The following is a 22,983-nucleotide window of genomic DNA, read 5'->3' as shown; positions in this document are numbered from 1 at the left end:
TGTTTCTATATAAATTAAGCAGGAGAGCTCTATAACAGGTTATATTGTTTTTAGTTTACAGGCAGTCCTTAGATAGTCTATAACGTTGTTAGTAATCATGTAAACAGCAGGCAGTCCTTCACAACCAACAGTATGATATTTGATAAGGCACATAGAATATTAAGCACAGTTCGTCAAGCTGAATCGATAGATATTACAAGCAATCAGATTGTTAAAGGTAGCTGTATTTGCATAAGTGTCACACTGTAAAACATGCAGGAAAGTCCTTTAAAGTAGTAAGTGAATTAAGGTATAATACGTTACCACCTTCAGAGAGTAAGAAATAGTAACGGTTACCGCAGCTTCAAGGTGAGTTGCTATTAAGCACAGGAGTTGGTTGTTTGCAGCCAGAGTGAGAGAGAGCTCCAGAGACTTACGGTGACGTCAGACGCCGATACACGGCTTCAATGTATAAGCCGGGAGAAACAGATTTAACAAGTAAAGATACTTTGAGGATTCCGGTCAAAACAAGGAAACCTGAAATATGACGATCCAAAGTTGAAAAGCACACAGCAATTGTAGTTACTAATAGTAAATTCCTTGGTTAGGAATATCAGCAAGGTGTCTTCGTTGTTGCTCAGCTTATAGCTAAGTGAATACAAATTACCAAGCATAGGTAGACTGGAGGAGGGGCCTTATATAGGAATGTGAATACCTGAACATCCTGATTTAAAGGGACAGGAACATAACAATTAGGCACAATTTCTTTATCTGAGATCTAGTTTCCCATGTCATACAGAGACTTGAAACGTCAGCTCATCTGGAAAATGTATATTGGGGGCTTAGAATGGGACAATTTATCACCTATATGCTAAGGGCTATTTCCTCTGAGTATGTTTGCACATTCCACTATTTTTACAGAAGGAGCGACTGTTTTTTCAGATAGGGAAAAAATCTTTACACAGGCCTCCTTTGAAATGAATAATTGGGACATTCTGGCTTGTAATGTGTATTCTAGTCACAGCAGGTGGTCTGTATCATCCTGAGATTTTACAGATGTGAGTTCCTTTGTTCTCAGATGTTCTGTTAATCAGGAAAAAGTGGGATTGGGGGCATAAAGAGACATTCATATCAAATTAGATTTTTGCTAAAATGAAATATTAGATTCTATGATGAATCTGTAGTATATTTAAGGTTACTTCACAGATACCCTGACATAATTCCCCTTTCCAATTTTAAATAGATGTGGGACACATGTATTTAAATTGGCTTAAAGTCAGTGGTACTTGATGAGTGTATTGACAGTATACATCATAGACAGTCTTCTATGAAGAGAGTCTGTTATTTTTGAGCCCTTGTGCTCATTAAACTACAATATTTCTTTAGTGCATTTAGGGATATGAAACTTCATTCTCCCTTTATGACTTGTAGTTGGGACCTAGGGTGGAACGCTCGCAACTGATTAATATGGACCCATTTATCCATAAAAGTATCATTTTTAGGTATCCTAATTTTATAGGCAACTGGAGATATTTTGTCAGTAACGACATAAGGACCCTTCCATGATGGAAGACATTTCTTCTCCTTAACCTGATCTCTTCCAAAATTATAAAGATAAACTTTATCATTAATTGCATATTCCTTTTGGACGTTTTGAGATCATAATAGGTTTTAGTGGCAGTTGCAGCCTTCTCTAAGTTCCTTTGAGCAAATGCAAATGCATATTGCAGGTGCTTCCTTAAAGGGACACTGTACCCACATTTTTTCTTTTGTAATTCAGAAAGAGCATGCAATTTTAAGCAACTTTCTAATTTACTCCTATTATCAATTTCATGGCATTACCATCCCCCTTTTCTGCAATGGCTCTCTATGCATTGGCGCGGTGGGTTGGAACTGTGGAGAGATTAAACAACCTTGACAGAAGGTTTGAACATCCTTCAACATGTGCGGCCAAAATGTGTAGTCATGTAATATTTCATACGTTAATTTGGCACCACGATGATCAGATGTGGGAGCATCATGGGCATGTTGAAGCATGAGACCTCTGAACTTTATAGGTACCACCCATTGCTGGATGCCAGTTTTGGAGGTTCTAATTAACAAACCATCCTGTAACTTGAATTGCGATTTAGATTTCATTAAGATTCTAAGATCTTCCTTGCCAATACCGTCTTCTTTTGAGATGGGGTTGTTTTCAGGATCTTCAATGTGTTTATAGAAGATGCCTATAATGAGGTCTTCTTTTTGACTAGTGATCAGGTCCTCGCTAGGAGAATCCTGACTCCATTGTACCAGGTTAGGCTCACTTAGTTGTTTAGCCTGGTTTCTGGTAATGGCTTCTACCTGAATTGCACCCATTAAGTGGTCGATATTAAAGAGTTCCCCAGTTATGGCTCCTTGTTTGGCTAATGAATCCGCAAGATCATTGCCTTCCTTATCAGGACCTAGAATCCCGGAATGACCCTTGGTCTTTTTCCAGTGTATGGTTAAATCATTGGATACCACCATATTATCAATCTTGCAGAACAACTTACCATGGTTGACTGGTTAGTTGTTAGTTTTCTGCATGCCATTTCTTTTCCAAGTTGGCAGGTATTCAACAAAACGGTCACGCACGTAATTTGAGTCAATAATGTTCACAAATTCATGAATACCGTGTTCAACAGCCATCTCAATGGTTTTTAGAACAGCAGTTTGTTCTGCGACTTGACTGGATCTTGGTCCAATTTTGAAACCTACATAAATATATGTGAATCCATTTGCCCAAGTTATACCAATGCCGGCGACTAATCTGTGCTCATCTTCAATAGTGGCATGGTAAGAACAACCATCAACATATACCCAAGGTAATGTTTGACACTGGTCCTCATTGTATATTTTATATGGGTAAAGCAATTGTTCCTCCAGGAAATCTTCCCCATGATCCTTAGCAGTACAGTCGTGGAGCTCAGCAAGCCCCTGTGTGACTGGATTCTTTTTATTTTACTTATAGCGAATTTCTAAAGGCCAGCCTTGTAAGGAAAGAGTCCAAGCTGTTTTGTGGCTATTAGACAATATTCCATCTCTTATTCTCTCACTTTGCAGATATAGCAAAGGCTGGTGGGACGTTTCTACAATAAATTTCTCGCCCTGTATATAGCTGCGGAAATTTTGTAGAGCCCATACAGTAGATAAGAGGGCTTTTTCACAATTGCTAAATTTTATTTCTACTGGGGATAGAGTTTTGCTCGCATAAGCAATGACTTTGCTTAAATTATCATGCTTTTGGTATAAAACAGCACTCATGCTTATATTGGTGTAACCTGTCTCTAAGTAGAAAGGTTTACCCCCTTCAGGGTACGCTAAGCAAGGTGCTTGAGTGAGTTTCCTCTTTAACTCTTTGATGGCTGTCTTTTGAACCTCACTCCAGTGCCATTTCACATCCTTCTTTAGAAGAAGTAGCAGCGGTTGAGCTAATTCTGCATAATTATCAATACATTTGCGAGAATAATTCATCATACCCAGGAATGATCTTAATTCCTTTAAGTTAGTTGGGTTCTTAGAATTTATTATAGCTTCCAAGAAGTTTACACGAGAGCGGCACCATTGAGCTTTTTGTAAGGATAATTTGAAAACTGCCCTTTTAAGTTGGCTGAGGACGTGTTTAAGCTCTGTGATGTGTTTTTCAAAGTCTGTGCTTTTGATTAAAACATCATCAACATAAGATAAGGTCCCCCTTTCCAGTGCATCAGGCATAGCCTTATGCATGAACACATCAAATTCATGTCCAGAATTTATGTATCCAAACGGGAGTCTTTGGAATGCATACTGGACCTTTTGGAACAAGAATGCAAGCTTATACTGGTCCTCTTCATGTACCTTTATGGTCCAATATCCCTGTGCACAATCAATGGCAGTGAATATTTTGGATCCCTGCATCTGTGCTAGGCACTGGTCAATATATGGCACAGGCCAGCCAGACATGTACACTTGTTTGTTTAGCGGTCTTAAGTCAGCACACAAATGCCATTGTCCATTGGACTTAAGAACACCTAGAATAGGATTGTTGTAAGAGCTATGCACCTTTCTGATAATACCTCTTTCTTCCAAGTTCCTTATGATTTCTGCAAGAGAATCATATGAGGCTAAAGAGAGTATGTATTGTTTAACAAAGACATGTGGTGCATTGGGATCTGTTTGGATTCTTGCAATGTGGAAGTCTGTAGTCCCACAGTCATAAGAATCCCTAGCAAAAAAATCCTTGTACTCCATCAGGGGTTCTCGTAGCTGTCGGCGTTCATCATCACTGGAATAGCCATAAGCTAAAGAGATTTGCTCTTTGACTATTTGCTGAAATCCTGGAAAGATTTCAGGCTGTCCTATCTCATATGCTTCTTCCAACATAGTGGTGAGATATCCCCTTGATTATAATTTACATTGACCCATGACTCAGGTTATTAGGGTATTCATGATCTTTGATCGGCTGATCTAATACTAGAAAGGCTTCTTCAATTTACAGATGCCTTCCTCTGAGCTGAAGGGCTAAATAGACTGAATTGTAAATAGTCCCTTTGGCATAGATGCAAATGATTGTTCTATTAATTGTTCTTCAGTTAAGTATCCTTCAGGTATTAGCCCAATTACATTATTCTGGAATCCAAAAGTGTAATAACTTGATTCCAGCGCATATCCTATGGTAGTTCCCTTGGATAAGGTGATATCCTGTGGGGTCATGTTATGTACAATAACATGTATTGGAATAGTTCCAATATTTACCATAGGAGCATGGGTCATTGCTATACCCAGATTTTGCATTCTATGGGAGAGGCAAATTAGTGTTTCAGAAGTTTTTAATTTCTGACCTCTTTTAACCTGTAATGGTAAGAGGAATTTATCAGCCCCAGCAGGGATTACAACATCGTTAGACACCTGCATATTCACAGCATATGGCAATTGCTGGTTTGATATCAGGGCCGCATTTTCATCCTGAATTACTTCAGGGTCCCCCTTTAATCTTCTACAGAGGCAAAAGTTAATTAAATCTATTTGTATGGCATATCTATGTAAGAGATCATTGCCAATATATATTTGATTTTGAGGAGTATTTAAAACTAAAAACAGGTGCTTTGCTGATTTATTACCTATATGGATAAATAATAAATATTTAGCTGTGACATTATAGCTTTTAGACCTGTCATCCAGGCCATGGACACAGTGGTCTTGGGGGAAAAGTTATTTAATCACTTTAGGTTCAGCAATCTGTGCTAATAAACCTTTGCTTATATAGCTAGCTTCCTGTTTTAAGTTTAATTTAGCATACTTGTGGCTAGATTACGAGTTGTGCGTTAAGGTAAAAAAGCAGCGTTAACAGGTACTAACGCTGCTTTTTTACGCCCGCTGCTATTACGAGTCTTGCAGGTATAGGTGTACCACACACTTTTTTGGCCTTACTACAAATCAATTTACGTAAATTTCGTAAAAGCTATTTTCTATGGGACTTCCATTGCGCCGGTATAACGGTTTTCCTGGGAAGCCAAAAAGTGAGCGGTACAGCCTCTACCGCCTAATTATTTTAAAGTCAGTAGTTATGAGTTTTACACTACAAAGCTGTAGCATAAAACTCATAACTAAAGTGCTAAAAAGTACATTAACACCCATAAACTACCTATTAACCCCTAAACCAAGGCCCTCCCGCATCGCAAACACTAAAAGAAAATTATTAACCCCTAATCTGCTGCTCCGGACATCACCGCCACTAGAATAAACATATTAACCTCTAAACCGCTCCACTCCTGCCTCGCAAACACTAGTTAAATATTATTAACCCCTAATCTGCTGCCCCCAACATTGCCGCCACATTATACTTATTAACCCCTAATCTTCTGCTCCAGACATCGCCGCCACCTACATTATACCTATTAACCCCTAATCTGCTGCCCCAACATCGCCGACACCTACCTAAATTTATTAACCCCTAATCTGCCGTCCCCAACATCGCCGCCACTATTCTAAATTTATTAACCCTTTAAACCAAGTCTAACCCTAACCCTAACACTCCCTAACTTAAATATAATTTAAATAAATCTAAATACAAATTACTATCATTACCTACATTATTCCTATTTAAAACTAAATACTTACCTATAAAATAAACCCTAAGCTAGCTACAATATAACTAATAGTTACATTGTAGCTAGCTTAGGGTTTATTTTTATTTTACAGGCAAGTTTGTATTTATTTTAACTAGGTAGAATAGTTACTAAATACTTATTAACTATTTAATAACTACCTAGCTAAAATAAATTATTATTTATAAAATATTTTACTAGGAAAGATACATTGAGATTTATCTCGTTTTCAAGTATGTCCTGGGAACACAAAACATTGCATTGATACAATGGGTACAATAAAATACAAAAACAATACACAACACAATATGTGCACATAAATATAATATAGAACAGGTAGGAAATATATAATCAACCATGACAGGTGCATTCTGTTTTGAGATATGTAGAGAGGGATCTCTTAAAGGATATTAGGCATGGGGAAGGTTTGAAAGTGTGCGGGAGGTCGTTCCATAATTGTGGTGCTCTGTAGGATAAGGAGGATCGAGCTGCTTTCTTTTTGTAATGAGGCAAGCTAAATAATGTGCTGGTACTGGATCGGAGGTTATAGGAGGTGGGAATAACCGGTGAGAGCATTCTGCTAGGGTAGGGTGGGAGCTTCCCAGAAAGGCTTTTAAACACAAGGCAGGAAAGATGGAAGGTGCGTCTGGATTCCAGCGACAGCCAGTTTAGTTCTTTTAGCATGTCACAATGGTGGGTCCTGTAGTTACATTGTAGCACAAAGCGGCAGAACGAGTTATACAATGTTAAGGTGAGTTTGCGGTGCAGTTGCATATACTACATCCCCATAATCTACGATTGGCATCAGCATTTGCTGTACAATCTTTTCCTTTACAGTAGGGCTGAGGCAGGATTTGTTTCTGTACAGGGCACCTATTTTTGGATAAAGTTTAGATGCCAGTTTTTCTATATGGAGGCCAAAAGATAGATTGGGGTCTAACAACATACCCAAGTATTTAAAAGAGTGGACTGCGGTCAGTGTGCAATTTTTATTTTGTTTTGATGCATAGATGGGAATTTTGTAGTTTGTGTAGTTTAGGTCCCGTTCCAAAGATCATTGTGAGAGTTGTGTCAGTGTTTAGGAAGAGTTTGTTTTTTGAGATCCATTTTTCTACCTCTGTGAACTGGTCTTGGAGCACTGCTTCAAGCTGTGGCAGATCGGAATTGTTTGCATAGATTACCGTGTCATCTGTATACATGTGTACAGTTGAGGATTTGCAGACATTAGGCAGATCATTTATAAATAATGTGAATAGCAGGGGGCCGAGAATGGAACCTTGCCAGCCACTTCAAAAACAAAATTGACTCCATCAGAAGTGAAATCAGCTCTCAACATACTTCCAATCTCCCACCCCCTCAAAAGCTCACGATCACCCAAAACCCAAATATCCAAAAATGCAGCTCTTTTGCCCCTGTTAATGAGGATGAAGTTTCTGACCTTATACTGTCCTCCCACCTCACTACCTGTCCCCTCGACCCCATCCCCTCACAGCTACTCCCCTCCCTCTCTTCTACCCTCATCCCCATACTCACACACATTTTCAACCTCTCCCTCGGCACTGGTATATTTCCCTCATCTCTAAAACATGCACTGGTCACACCTATCCTCAAAAAACCTTCCATTGGTCCAACCTCCCCTTCCAATTACCGCCCTATTTCCCTACTCCCTCTTGCCTCAAAGCTCCTCGAAAAGCTAGTTTACGCACGTCTATCCCATTTCCTTACACTAAACTCTCTTCTTGACCCACTGCAATCTGGATTTCGTTCCCATCACTCTACAGAGACAGCAATTGTCAAGGTTACCAATGACCTACTTACAGCAAAATCCAAAGGCCACTTCTCTCTGCTTATCCTCCTTGACCTGTCTGCAGCCTTTGACACTGTTGACCACCCTCTTCTGCTCCAAACCCTCCAATCCTTCGGCATCTGTGACACAGCTCTCTTGTGGTTCTCTTCCTATCTGACTAACCGTACATTTAGTGTAGCCTTCTCCAGAACATCCTCTGCCCCATTACCACTTTCTGTTGGGGTACCTCAAGGCTCCGTCCTTGGTCCCCTTCTCTTTTCAATCTACACATCATCACTAGGTTCCTTAATAAAGTCCCATGGGTTTCAATACCATTCGTATGCCGATGACACCCAAATCTACCTCTCTGCACCAGACCTACCTCCTTCCTTACTAACCTGTGTCACTGTCTTTCTCACATCTCATCTTGGATGTCCTCTCACTACCTTAAGCTAAATTTCTCCAAAACTGAACTCCTTATTTTTCCCCCTTCTTCCAATGTCTCCACCCCCAAAATTTCTATAACTGTTGATAATTCCATCATTACCCCTACCCCGCACGCCCGATGTCTTGGGGTCACACTTGACTCAGATCTTTCCTTCACTCCTCACATTCAGTCCTTGGCTAAAGCCTGCCGCTTCCACCTTAAAAACATTGCTAAAATTAGACATTTCCTTACAGAAGATACAACCAAGATTTTAATCTACTCTCTCATCCTTTCCCGCCTCGACTACTGCAATTCCGTCCTCTCTGGTCTACCTAGCTTCCGCATGGCTCCTTTACAATCCATTATGAATGCCTCTGCTAGGCTCATCTTCCTTACTCTTCGCTCTTCATCTGCTGCACCTCTCTGCCAATCCCTTCACTGGCTTCCTCTTGCCTCTAGGATTAAACATAAAATCCTCACCCTGACATATAAAGCTCTCAACTGCACTGCTCCCCCCTACATCTCAGAACTTGTCTCTAGATACTCTCCCTCCCTTCGATCAGCTCAGGATCTCCTCCTCTCCTCCTCTCTTGTTACTTCCTCACATTCACGTTTACAGGACTTCTCCAGACTGGCCCCCATCTTGTGGAATTCCCTGCCTCGCTCCATAAGACTCTCCCCTAGTTTTAACAGCTTCAAGCACTCCCTAAAAACTCTACTATTCAGGGATGCATACAACCAACACTAACCTTTCCTAACGCCATTGCTTTCCCCTTGAACCCCTTAGATTGTAAGCCTATGGGCCCAGCTGTTTACAGATCGCTTCATAAGAGCCGACTACAACAGTGAAACTCTTGGCAGGGCCCTCTACCCACTTGACCCCTACAAAGCTATCCTGTACACCGACTATGTTTACAGCACTGTGGAATCTGTTGGCGCTCTACAAATACCTGATAATAATAATTATATCACCTCTAAGGACCGCTTTGGCCGTTTCCCAAAAAACAGCTGGTGTGTTTATGTGTGATCTGTTATTCGCCACAAAGTCATCCCACTGTCTTGTTAGATACATATGAAAGTCAGGAGATTTTATGAGGTGATTTGGGAAGCGAAATACCCGCTTGTTAGTTGGTTGAGGAGATTGTAAAAGAGTCAAAGAGATAGGGGCATGGTCTGAGATGGTAATATTAGTAATCTTAGCATCTGTAATCAGTAGCTCCAGGGAGCTAGAAGGAAAAGATCAATTCGAGATAGCGTGTTGTGTGCCCGAGAGGCACAAGTATAATCCCTTCCTGTGGGGTTACGTCTCCGCCATATATCTTGCACTCCCAGTGAGTTGTAAGGGGTGCCAAACACCTTAAGGGGGAATACCGTCATGCCTCTATTAGATTTGACAGGGGCAAAGCTAGTCGGATCTCTGAATCTATCTAAAGCTGGATTGAAGTCCCCAGCAATAACAAGTTCGGTGTCTAAAAATTTAGCCAGAGAGGCAGTAAGTGTGCACCAAAATGTGGGCGCTCTTTGATTAGGGCCATAAACATTACACAAAGTGTACCAATCACCCTGCCATTTTAGCTTAACAATAATAAATCTTCCTTCGGGGTCCACTATTTGTTCATCTATTTGGTATTCTAGGTCTTTACGGATAAGGATAACCACCCCTCTACTGGAGTTGTTATAGGGAGCACTAAGAACCTCTGAGATCCATCTAACTTTTAGTTTGTCATGTTCAAGGGCATTAAGGTGAGTCTCCTGTAGGAGCATGATATGGGCTTGGGATTTCCTTAGGTGCGTCAGGATAGTTTTCCTTTTAATGGGAGAATTAATCCCCCTCACATTCCAGGACAAGATCTTTACCACCATCTAAGGTTTTGTGGGAGTGGATTCAGATAATAAGATAAATAGCATTTATGTGCCATCATAGAAGGGAGTGCAGAGAGACTTCTGCTCCGATGCCTTTCACTGATGTTGAAATTACAGCCCATAACCAATCACAGCATTAAATACAATAACCAGAACAAAAAAAATCACAAAAACAGTAAACAGTGCATAATCATCACAACACAGTATTATACAATACCAGGCCATATTGCAATCTTCTTGTATCCACATTTAAAGTTCTTTGTTTGAGGATCTATGTCCTGACCAATGGTCAGAAAAGATCAGTCATCTGGCGAGTTCAGCCAGGGGAGTCCCTCTGGGGTGGAGAAGAGTAAGCAGGTGGGTCAGTTTCCTGATCCAGAAAATCTTGAGCATCTCTGGGCGAATCAAAGAACTTAAATCCCTGTGAGGTGCGGAGTTTTAGGCGAGCCAGGAACAACAGGATAGCTTGGCATTTTTCTTTATGCAGTGAGCTACACAGAGGGGCAGAGATGGTGAGTGTGCGGCACCTTAGCACTGTGGTAAGTGACAGGTGACTCCTGTCTCTGTCGCAGCCGCGACTCTCTTTGGATACTTCCAACGCTGATGCTTATCGGTGGGGGAGCCGATGTCTCTGGCTCCTTGCTTGTAGATGTCTGGACAGGACAGTGACCCCTCCTGTCAAGGAATTATAGCTTTTTAGGCAAAATTAGGAGCAGTTTTGGGGTTTTGAAGCCACAAGGACGGAGCTCCCTTTCCCTGCGACTGCTCTCTGTGCCCGCCCACCAGAAGTCCTTGAAAAAGACACTTTTAATGACGTATGAATGAGTCAATGGACTTACCAGAACCCTGCAAAGGCAGGTCTGTGTCAGTGCTGGATCCCTCCGAGTCTGTCACAATAACTAGATCTATTAATGATATAAATAAATATTATTTATATTATTTATTTATTTATTTATAGGTACAACAGATTTAAATATACATATCTGGTATTCAAAAATAACATTATTCTAAACTATTTAAAAAAATATCTTTGGAAATGTGAAGATTAGACCACTAATATGAAAGATAATTTTATTATTTCATCAAGGTCATCAATGGAATTCGATCTCTGAATCGTGATTCTTCTTTTTAAATACAATTGAAATAGAATTAGGGGATACATGTTAATATAGATCAATGTGAATGGATTAGGCAATGTTATGTCCAAATTTGTAAGACAAAAGTAAAGTATAATGAGACATACCAGAATGGGACAAACCCGGGCTAGAGATTTCAGCACCAACATCCATCTCTGTAAAATATTAAATCAGGATTGGATATCATTAATACAAATCAGAACTTTGACACAATTAATCATACATTGTTTTTCAAATTGACATAGTTAAACATTTTAATTCTTCACGTGAGTTCATGGTTTTCAAAAATGTATTTATAAATAAAGAGATCATGTATATTTAGTTTCAAGTTTTTATGTTGTTGACTGTCCCTTTAAGTCATTTTATGTCTTCTATGATACCAACAGGTATCAGAGAACTGACAAAAATGGCTACGTGTAATGGTCTTTTATATGGGGAAGTAAACATGAGATGCACCATGGGACATGTTATCTGTACATCTGATTGGATAAAATACTATTATTTTGTAAGCATGTCTGTGAGGCCATACTGACTCAAGTTATGTTTGTGTGATGATCTCTGATATGCCATTACTTAATGGTTCATGGATTCATATCTTTGTAACTTCCATACACATACCTCCTGGGGGTGCTGTTACTACATTTGGCATGTAGAATAATTTTGAATTTATGAGAATGGTATGCATATACAGTATTTGTGACACATATATAATATATGGAATCCATTAAATCTTAATATATTTTGTTGACATTTGAACTAGATTGTATTTTTAATCTCGATAGTAAATATAATCCAGTCACATTAGTAAATGTTTATGACAAATTTCAAAGTTTTATATTGATCAAGTTCTTTAATAAAAGTTTACAAATATTTTAGATTCTAAAAAGTAAACATTGTATGTATTCATTGTTTATTAAATAAATATTGTGACTCTTTGTGAAGTATTGACAGTGCTCTATTAAATGTATTTACAATCCCAACAATGCACATTGATTGTGTGCTAGTGGGTGAAATTAGATTTGACTTTACATAGATGCGAATCTCATGTTGAAAGATAAGTTTACCAAGCTATATTTCCAAAATGGTGAAATGCGTCATTTGTATTTCTAATGGACGTTACTTTGAGAAAAATAAAGGGAATTTTTGTTATGGAAATTCAAGGTTTCTGTTCCTTAATTATAAAAATCAAATAGAGCATGTATTTGTCTGAAATGCTTCAATATAATTTTTTTTCACAGTGTCTTTATTGTTAAGGAGCAGATATGCAATAGTGTGAAGTATCTAAAGACATCTGGCTAACCATTGCAACTATGCATTGTTGTACACCCACAAAAAAGTAGATATCTCTCAGTCATGCTTTGCTGCTCATAAGCCTATGCATATACGGCTAGATTTAGAGTTTTGTCGGTAACGACCCGAAAAGCTAACGCCGGCTTTTTTCTGGCCGCACCATAAAAATAACTCTGGTATTGAGAGTCCACATAAAGGCTGCGTTAGGCTCCAAAAAAGGAGCGTAGAGCATATTTAACGCAGCTTCAACTCTCGATACCAGAGTTGCTTACGGACGCGGCCAGCCTAAAAAACGTGCTCGTGCACGATTCCCCCATAGGAAACAATGGTGCTGTTTGAGCTGAAAAAAACACCTGCAAAAAAGCAGCGCAAAAAAGCCAATCGGATTGAACTTGATTCTGATTGGCTGATTCCATCAGCCAATCAGAATATTCCTACCTTAATTCCGATTGGCTGATAGAATCCTATCAGCCAATCGGAATTCGAGGGACGCCATCTTGGATGACATCATTTAAAGGAACCGTCATTCGTCGTTCAGTCGTCGGCCAGGATGGATGTTCCGCGTCGGAGGTCTTCAGGATCCTGCCGCTCTGCTCCGGATGGATGACCATAGAAGATCCCGCTTGGATGAAGACTTCAATCGGATGGAAGACCTCTTCTGCCCCGCTTGGATGAAGACTTCAGCCGGATCATGGACCTCTTCAGCCCCCCGCTTGGGCTTGGATCAGGACATCGGAGGAGCTCTTCTGGATCGATAGGTGAACCTGGTATGGTGAAGATAAGGTAGGAAGATCTTCAGGGGCTTAGTGTTAGGTTTATTTAAGGGGGTTTGGGTTAGATTAGGGGTATGTGGGTGGTGGGTTGTAATGTTGGGGGGGTATTGTATGTTTTTTTTTACAGGCAAAAGAGCTGAACTTCTTGGGGTATGCCCCGCAAAGGGCCCTGTTCAGGGCTGGTAAGGTAAAAGAGCTTTGAACTTTAGTAATTTAGAATAGGGTAGGGCATTTTTTTTATTTTGGGGGGCTTTGTTATTTTATTAGGGGGCTTAGAGTAGGTGTAATTAGTTTAAAATTGTTGTAATATTTTTCTTATGTTTGTAAATATTTTTTTATTTTTTGTAACTTAGTTCTTTTTTATTTTTTGTACTTTAGATAGTTTATTTCATTGTAGTTATTTGTAGGTATTGTATTTAATTTATTTATTGATAGTGTAGTGTTAGGTTTAATTGTAGATAATTATAGGTATTTTATTTAATTAATTTATTGATAGTGTAGTGTTAGGTTTAATTGTAACTTAGGTTAGGATTTATTTTACAGGTAATTTTGTAATTAGTTTAACTATTTTAGCTATTAAATAGTTCTTAACTATTTAATAGCTATTGTACCTGGTTAAAATAAATACAAAGTTACCTGTAAAATAAATATTAATCCTAAAATAGCTATAATATAATTATAATTTATATTGTAGCTATATTAGGATTTATTTTACAGGTAAGTATTTAGCTTTAAATAGGAATAATTTATTTAATAAGTTAATTAATTTCGTTAGATTAAAATTATATTTAATTTATGGGGGTGTTAGTGTTAGGGTTAGACTAAGCTTTAGGGGTTAATACATTTATTAGAATAGCGGTGAGCTCCAGTCGGCAGATTAGGGGTTAATAATTGAAGTTAGGTGTCGGCGATGTTAGGGAGGGCAGATTAGGGGTTAATACTATTTATTATAGGGTTAGTGAGGCGGATTAGGGGTTAATAACTTTATAATAATAGCGGTGCGGTCCGCTCGGCAGATTAGGGGTTAATAAGTGTAGGCAGGTGGAGGCGACGTTGAGGGGGGCAGATTAGGGGTTAATAAATATAATATAGGGGTCGGCGGTGTTAGGGGCAGCAGATTAGGGGTACATAAGTATAACGTAGGTGGCGGCGCTTTGCGGTCGGCAGATTAGGGGTTAATTATTGTAGGTAGCTGGCTGCGACGTTGTGGGGGGCAGGTTAGGGGTTAATAAATATAATATAGGGGTCGGCGGTGTTAGGGGCAGCAGATTAGGGGTACATAAGTATAACGTAGGTGGCGGTCGGCAGATTAGGGGTTAAAAAAATTTAATCGAGTGGCGGCGATGTGGGGGGACCTCGGTTTAGGGGTACATAGGTAGTTTATGGGTGTTAGTGTACTTTAGAGTACAGTAGTTAAGAGCTTTATGAACCGGCGTTAGCCCAGAAAGCTCTTAACTACTGACTTTTTTCCTGCGGCTGGAGTTTTGTCGTTAGATGTCTAACGCTCACTTCAGACACGACTCTAAATACCGGAGTTAGAAAAATCCCATTGAAAAGATAGGATACGCAATTTACGTAAGGGGATCTGCGGTATGGAAAAGTCGCGGCTGAAAAGTGAGCGTTAGACCCTTTTTTTAATGACTCCAAATACCGGAGGTAGCCTAAAACCAGCGTTAGGAGCCTCTAACGCTGGTTTTCACGGCTACCGCCCAACTTTAAATCTAGGCCATAGTTTGTGCAAACTTAGGATAACATGAGAATGAACCATATGTGCTTATTAAAGTCCATTGTATTTTAGATTCAAATCTGCTCTGTCTGAATCATGGAAGATTAACTTATTGTTGCATTTCCCTTTCACTACAAATGAAATAGCCATCACAAGCTTTTAACTAAAACTAAATAGTTCACATAATAGCCAATATTCTAATAGTAAATATGCAATGTCAAATTTTCAAAATAAATATACAGTCATGTCTAAATATGATAATATATTTAAATCGATGACTGTATACCCCGTGAAAGGTTATATACATTTAAAGGGACAGTAAACCATAAATATATTTTTTTTTAAAGGGACATGAAACACAATATTTCTCTTTCATGATTCTGATAGAGAAAACAATTTTAAACAACTTTCCAATTTACTTATATAATTTAATTTGCTTCCTTCTCTTGTTATGCTTTGATGAAAGGTTTATCTAAGCAAACTCAGGAGCAACAGAGAACCAAGGTTCTAGCTGTTGATTGGTGGTTACATATATATTGATTGTGATTGACTCACCCATGTGTTCATTTAGAAACCATTAGGACATTGCTGATCCTTCAACAAATGATAACAAGAGAATGAAACAGATTAGATGCAAGTAAATTAGAAAGTTGTTTAAAATGGTATCCTCTATCTGAATCATGATTGAAAATATTTTGGTTTCATGTCCCTTTAATACCCATTCCACCTTTTGTCATACTCGATCTTGTTATATGAATATACATTTGACCTGTGTGAGGACGTTGTATGTAAAGTGTCCACTTATCTCCCTCCTTTGATGAAGCTTTTTAATGATTCAGTGCAGACTCTTAAAGGGACAGTATACTTTAATATTTGGATCACTTAATGTGTTTACAATTCCTTATTATTTCCTTATTATTTTACTAGCAGCAGAGTATAATGTATAATATTAAATATTTCCTGTTTGTTTATGAATTATTATTTTGAAGCCACAACAAAATATATTTTTCTTAGCTTGGATAGATAATCTGATCTCTTAACTTTATCCCATTGTTTACATATACATACTTCTTATATCTGCAAAACAATCAACCTAAAACATTTTTTCTTTCTATTACCTTATATATTGTCTGCCCCACTGGGAGTGAAATATCTTATAATGTCTGTGTTTAATAGGTGGAGATACCATAGGAGAAATAAACTATTTGAAAATAAAAATGAAGGGTAACAGAAATACTTGTACACTATTGTATACACTTCAGCAGGAAAAAAGGATAACTGTGAGAAATTATATGTTGAAATATCTATGAGTTAACTGTCCCTTCAAATGGCTCCACTAGAGTGAAAAGTCATCAATATGGCATGCAATAACTAGCTCTGACTAAATGTGAAAGTAAACTTAGGTATCATGTTTTCTTTAAAGATCATTTAATCTACCTAGGTTACCTTGCAAATAATGATAACATAACTAAGCTATATTTATTGTTAGAATATGTTAAACTTTATAAAAATATAATATTAGAATGTGACTATATAAATTAAACTACACTGTCACTTTAATCTAACAAGTTCACCCTACACATTTCTTAAAAGTGACATGACCAAGGTTGTTATGTAGACTTTATACTGCATAGCCTCGTCATTAATATTTTATGATTTGTACATCTCTAAATCACACAACCAAAAATTAGATGGCTGTATCTAACTCCACCTTCACTTTTGTAAGATACAAGAGTTTAACACTTATTATCTGCTTGAGCTGTGTTGATAATTAAATAAAAGTGCATCTGTATTATATTTAATATCAGGCATGTGCTTGTAAAATAGAAACTTTAACAAACAGTAATGGGACTAATAATTTGTTTACATGTCCTAATATTCGAAGGAAGTATTTCTTATTATCTTACTTTGATAGACAATATGAATATATATATATATATATATATATATATATATATATATATATATATATATATATATATATATATATATATATATATAAAAGATGTATTTAAATAAATAAAATAATATACAGCGAGATTACGAGTTTTGCGTTACGAGCTGTGCTGTGCTAACGAGCAGTTTTTTCTCACCGTTCACTTACATGCATTGCTGGTATTACAGGTTTTTACAAACCCAGCATTAAAAGGCAAGAAGTGAGCGTAGAGCAAAATTGAGCTCCATACCGCACTCCAATACCAGCGCTGCTTAAGTCAGCGGTGAGCTGGTCGTACGTGCTTGTTTACAATTCCCCATAGACATAAATGGGGAGGGCCGGCTGAGAAAAAGTCTAACACCTGCCAAAAAGCAGCGTAAATCTCAGTAAAGCAGCCCCATTGATTCCTTTGGGGAAACTAAAGTTATGTTTACAACTAACACCCTAACATGAACCCCGAGTCTAAACACCCCTAATCTTACACTTATTAACCCCTAATCTGCTGCCCCCGACATCGCCGACACCTACATTATTCTTATTAACCCCTAATCTGCCGCCCCCAATGTTGCCGTAACCTACCTACACTTATTATCCCCTAATCTGCCGCCCCCAATGTCGCCGCCACTATATTAAATTTATTAACCCCTAAACCTAAGTCTAACCCTAACCCTAACACCCCCTAATTGAAATATAATTTAAATAAATCTAAATAAAATTACTATCATTAACTACATTATTCCTATTTAAAACTAAATACTTACCTATAAAATAAACCCTAAGCTAGATACAATATAACTAATAGTTACATTGTAGCTAGCTTAGGGTTTATTTTTATTTTACATGCAAGTTTGTATTTATTTTAACTAGGTAGAATAGTTATTAAATAGTTATTAACTATTTAATAACTACCTAGCTAAAATAAATACCAATTTACCTGTAAAATAAAACCTAACCTAAGTTACACTAACACCTAACACTACACTATAATTAAATAAATTACCTACATTAAATACAATTAAATAAATTAAATTAGCTAAATTACCCAAAAAAACAAACACTAAATTACAGAAAATAAAAACAAATTACAGATCTTTAAACTAATTACACCTAATCTAATAACCCTATGAAAATAAAAAAATCCCCCCCAAAATAAAAAAAAACCCTAGCCTAAACTAAACTACCAATAGCCCTTAAAAAGGGCCTTTTGCAGGGCATTGCCCCAAAGTAATCAGCTCTTTTTCCTGTAAAAAAAAATACAAACATCCCCCCAACAGTAAAATCCACCACCCACACAACCAACCCCCCAAATAAAATATTAACTAAAAAAACCTAAGCTCCCCATTGCCCTGAAAAGGGCATTTGGATGGGCATTGCCCTTAAAAGGGCATTTAGCTCTTTTGCAGGCCCAAAGCCCTAACCTAAAAAATAAACCCACCCAATACACCCTTAAAAAAATCCTAACACTAACCCCCGAAGATTCACTTACCGGGAGAAGTCTTCATCCAAGCGGCAAGATATCCTCAACGAAGCCGGCAGAAGTGGTCCTCCAGACGGGCAGAAGTCTTCATCCAGATGGCATCTTCTATCTTCATCCTTCCGGCACGGAGCGGGTCCATCTTCAAGACATCCGACGCGGAGCATCCTCTTCGGTTTCTTCGTAATGTTAATATATATATATAATGTATAATATATGTATAATGTTAATATATATATAATATATATATATATATATAATGTAGGTGGCAGCGATGTTAGGGGCGGCAGATTAGGGGTTAATAATATTTGACTAGTGTTTGCGAGGCGGGAGTGTGACAGTTTAGGGGTTAATATGTTTATTATAGTGGCGGCGATGTCCGGAGCAGCAGATTAGGGGTTAATAATTTTATTTCAGTGTTTGCGATGCAGGAGGGCCTCGGTTTAGGGGTTAATAGGTAGTTTATGGGTGTTAGTGTACTTTTTAGCACTTTAGTTATGAGTTTTATGCTACAGCGTTGTGTAACCCTGCTTTTTTACCGCAAAACTCATAATCAAGCCAATAGTATGTAAAGATATTTATTTTAGAAGAAAAAATCGAACAATAAATCTAAATTCATTTTGGAATGCATCAAAAATGAAAATCTGTAAGAGAAAAAAATATATATTAGAATCTGAAATATTCGTTAAATCTAATAATTGTAAATGTATCTTCTGTCTATGCTCTAACATGTATTGTTTGTTTTGAGATTAAAGCCAGGTTCAGACTGGAGATCTAGATCTATATCTATCTATACATAATTTAAAATTAATCACATTAAATTGTCTAATCAAGAGTTGACTTACATATTAACATTTAAAATTAAACAACATATTGCCTAATATCAGATTTTGTTCAAAAATTCTTAATTATTCAATTGTATGAGGTACATAATTGAATGCAATATTTCCTGTCCCATCAAAAACTAATATACCTAAATGTCAACTAGGAAATGTATCCCTTTATCTGTCTGATTGATCACAATCTGAGTCCTCTCTAGCACGAAGTAGGGGGAATGTATATTAAATAAACGTCTAAAAAAAATAGGACATGGTGAAAATTGTCAGACACATTCAATATATTATGAACTATTTTCACATTATTCCTCCTATGATTCTTAATAGCATGCATTGTGCAAACTAACCTGGATGTATGGTCTTTAAAAGTTGACTCTATTCAAATTATCAGTTTATCTTCATTATGTGTCATATTCATCACTTTCCAAATAGAAGATTGTGAAATAACATCTAAAAGAAAAGATGTATTCTACACCCCCAGTCTTGTTCTAGAGAATTGTGTACACTTACCATGTGAACGTGTCTTTGTATGTTTTTTGAAGTCAGCACAGTTGAACGACAATGCCACAGACAGGATCACATAGGTATTCTTCACCGTCAGTCTGGTATTCTTAAGTTTCAGTATGTAGATGAAGTCAACCTCCCTAATGGAAAATAAAGTGTAAATCAAATCTCTAATAAAATGGTACATAGTTCTGCATCCCTCCCCTATCTACCTATTTCCTAAAATGTTTATAGCAATAGCTTTCTAAGCGTATGTAGCCTCTTGTGTTCTGTTCTAACAATACATTGTGAAGCTGACTCACATACATTGTCCATATTTAAACTCTGATGTATGACGTTGTCAATTCTAATGTGCTTCAGAGTATCCCTTTATCTGCGGCATTTATCCCTTTCAGAATATCTAAAATCTAATAATGTCTAAACTAAATACTAAATGTAAACTAATTGTATGAAAACAATTGTATGCCATATGATGGATCATTGGGCAAAATCCCCCCCACAGTCTCGATCCATACATTGTGTCTACTTACCATCTGATGTTGTCTTTAAAAATCAGGTGGCAAAGTAATTACAGGAGCCAATGCCAGAATCAAATGATGTACAAATTACCTATGATGATAAAATATATTTTATATTTTTCTATAATCATTTCTTGAACAATCCTAACATGTTCGCATGATTCTACTTTCATTTTACTCAAAGTCTCACATATATTCGCAATGCTCCTATATAACATATAGTATGAAGTGGGGGTTGATGATGTTGGCTCTGACATTGACCACCTCGTCCTGGAATAGCCCCTCTAGAACTGGGTCTTCCTCTTCATCTTGGAGGAGGCCTTGAGGCGCCTGGACGGCCTGTAGCATCCCAGCCTGCTGAGCAATGTTATGAAAGACGCTGCAAGCTATAAAGATCTTCACCACCTTACCAGGGCTGTATTGGAGGGCTCCTCCAGACCTGTCCACGCATCGTAACCGCATTTTGAGGAGCCCAAACATCCGCTCCACTACAGCCCTGGTCCGCTTGTGCGCCCGATTATAGCGCACCTGGGCGTCGTCTGTTGGGTTACGCAACGGAGTAATGAGCCAAGGCCAGCTCATGTAACCTGAATCACCTATAAATAATGAACATTACAAAATGTAAATATTACCAATATCTTACAAATTATGATATGAAAATACATTTAAATAAAATTATACAATGCATTTGTGTATACTAAAATCGCCTAAACTAGACATTTGCAGAAATTGACAAATAAATGGTTAAAGCGCATCCATACTTGAAAACGAGAGAAATCTCCATGTATCCTTCCTGGTAAAATATTTTATAAATAAATAAATCCTATAACTGCCCATTTAAGCTGTGACCTGCTACGTATCTGTTTTTCGCTAAAACTAGACATTTGCTGAAAGAGAGAAATACATGGGTAAAGCGCATCCTATATCTGCCCATTTAAGCTATAACCTGCTACATATCTGTTTTTAGCTAAAACTAGACTTTTGCTGAAAGAGAGAAATACATGGTTAAAGCGCATCCTATATCTTCACATTTAAGCTATGACCTGCTACATATCTGTTTTTCGCTAAAACTAGACATTTGCTGAAGAGAGAAATACATGGTTAAAGTGCATCTTATATATGCACATTTAAGCTATGACCTGCTACATATCTGTTTTTTCGCTAAAACTAGACATTTGCTGAAAGAGAGAAATACATGGTTAAAGCACATCCTATATCTGCACATTTAAGCTATGACCTGCTACAAATCTGTTTTTCGCTAAAACTAGACATTTTCTGAGAGAAACATAAATGGTTAAAGCGCATCCCATAGCTGCACATTTTGCATATTACACAAACACAACTGGTTTTGAACATTACAGTGGCAATTGTCTACTAATTAACCATGCTGTGCACAAGTACTCACCAACGAGCTACCCATAGGGAAACTGTCTGTCCTCAAACTGCTGCCACAGTGACGACTGCCTGAGAATGCGGGCATCATGACAAGCCCCCCCGGAATTCGCACACACCTGCATTATCCTCATCCGTGCATCGCAAACAAACTGCACGTTCAGACTATGAAAGTGTTTACGATTTTGGTAGGGGATCTCTTCTGCTGGAGCACGCAGCGCAATGTGGGTGCAATCTATTGCTCCCAAAACATTGGGCATTTGAGCTATTGCATAGAATTCACTCTTGTCTCCTCCAATCGTCCTCATTTTGAAGGAATTCTATGTAAAGCTTACAAACTCGTATCATGGCATCCAGAAACTTGTAAAAAACCACAGAGAAGGTGCCCTGAGACAACCCATGCATCTACCCCTCTGAGAATTGAAAATTTCCGGAGGCCAGGACATGTATGCAGCATAGCATCTTGGTCATGCCAGGGATTGCAGTCTGCATACGTTTACATGGCTCCAGATGAAGTTTAAGTACTTCATAAAGGCCCATGAGTTGCTCTCGATTGAGCCTATACTTGTCATAAACCTCGAAGTCGCTCATGTTCTCAAAGGTGGGCCTCACCCTTTCAAGACGAGGACCTCTTATCAGACGTTCCCCACGCCTCTCTTGGAGATGCCCAGCTCGCCTGATTCTATTGTACAAAACTTTTCCAACAGCACCTACACAAGCTAACTGTGGATCATCCATATTTGCCAAGCCAAGCAGCACAAAGCCAAACAGCAGAGAAAATGCACAAGGAGTAACAAGGTATGCAAAAACACAAAAGCGATTTGATACAATGTTGATCACCAGGGACGCTTTGGCCATGTTGTTTGGGGGATTTATAGTGAAAATGTCCAATAGTAGCGTGTTCGTAATGATTGCTGATTGTATCCACTTGATTGTACCTGAGCGTCATGAATGCTTTCAAAGTGGGCGTTTTTTAGGTGTTTGCTGAAATTTTGTTTCCCCCCAATAAATCGTAGAGTGCAAGTGCTAAAGCGTAAAATATAACATATACAGTGCATCTTCGTAATGTTAATTCATATGCGTAACAAATACTTAGTAAACGCGATGTTATAGTAAAAACCACACGTCCACGCTAACATGATTGAAAGTGCATACTTGTGTATAATGTGTGCATTGGCATGGCATAGAATCAGATCGATCAACGTTGCTTCAATTTTGTTGCAAAACGATAAAGTA

This window comes from Bombina bombina, chromosome 3 (genome assembly GCF_027579735.1).
Source record: "Bombina bombina isolate aBomBom1 chromosome 3, aBomBom1.pri, whole genome shotgun sequence".
NCBI lineage: Eukaryota > Metazoa > Chordata > Amphibia > Anura > Bombinatoridae > Bombina > Bombina bombina.
Note: the sequence above shows the minus strand (reverse complement) of the source record.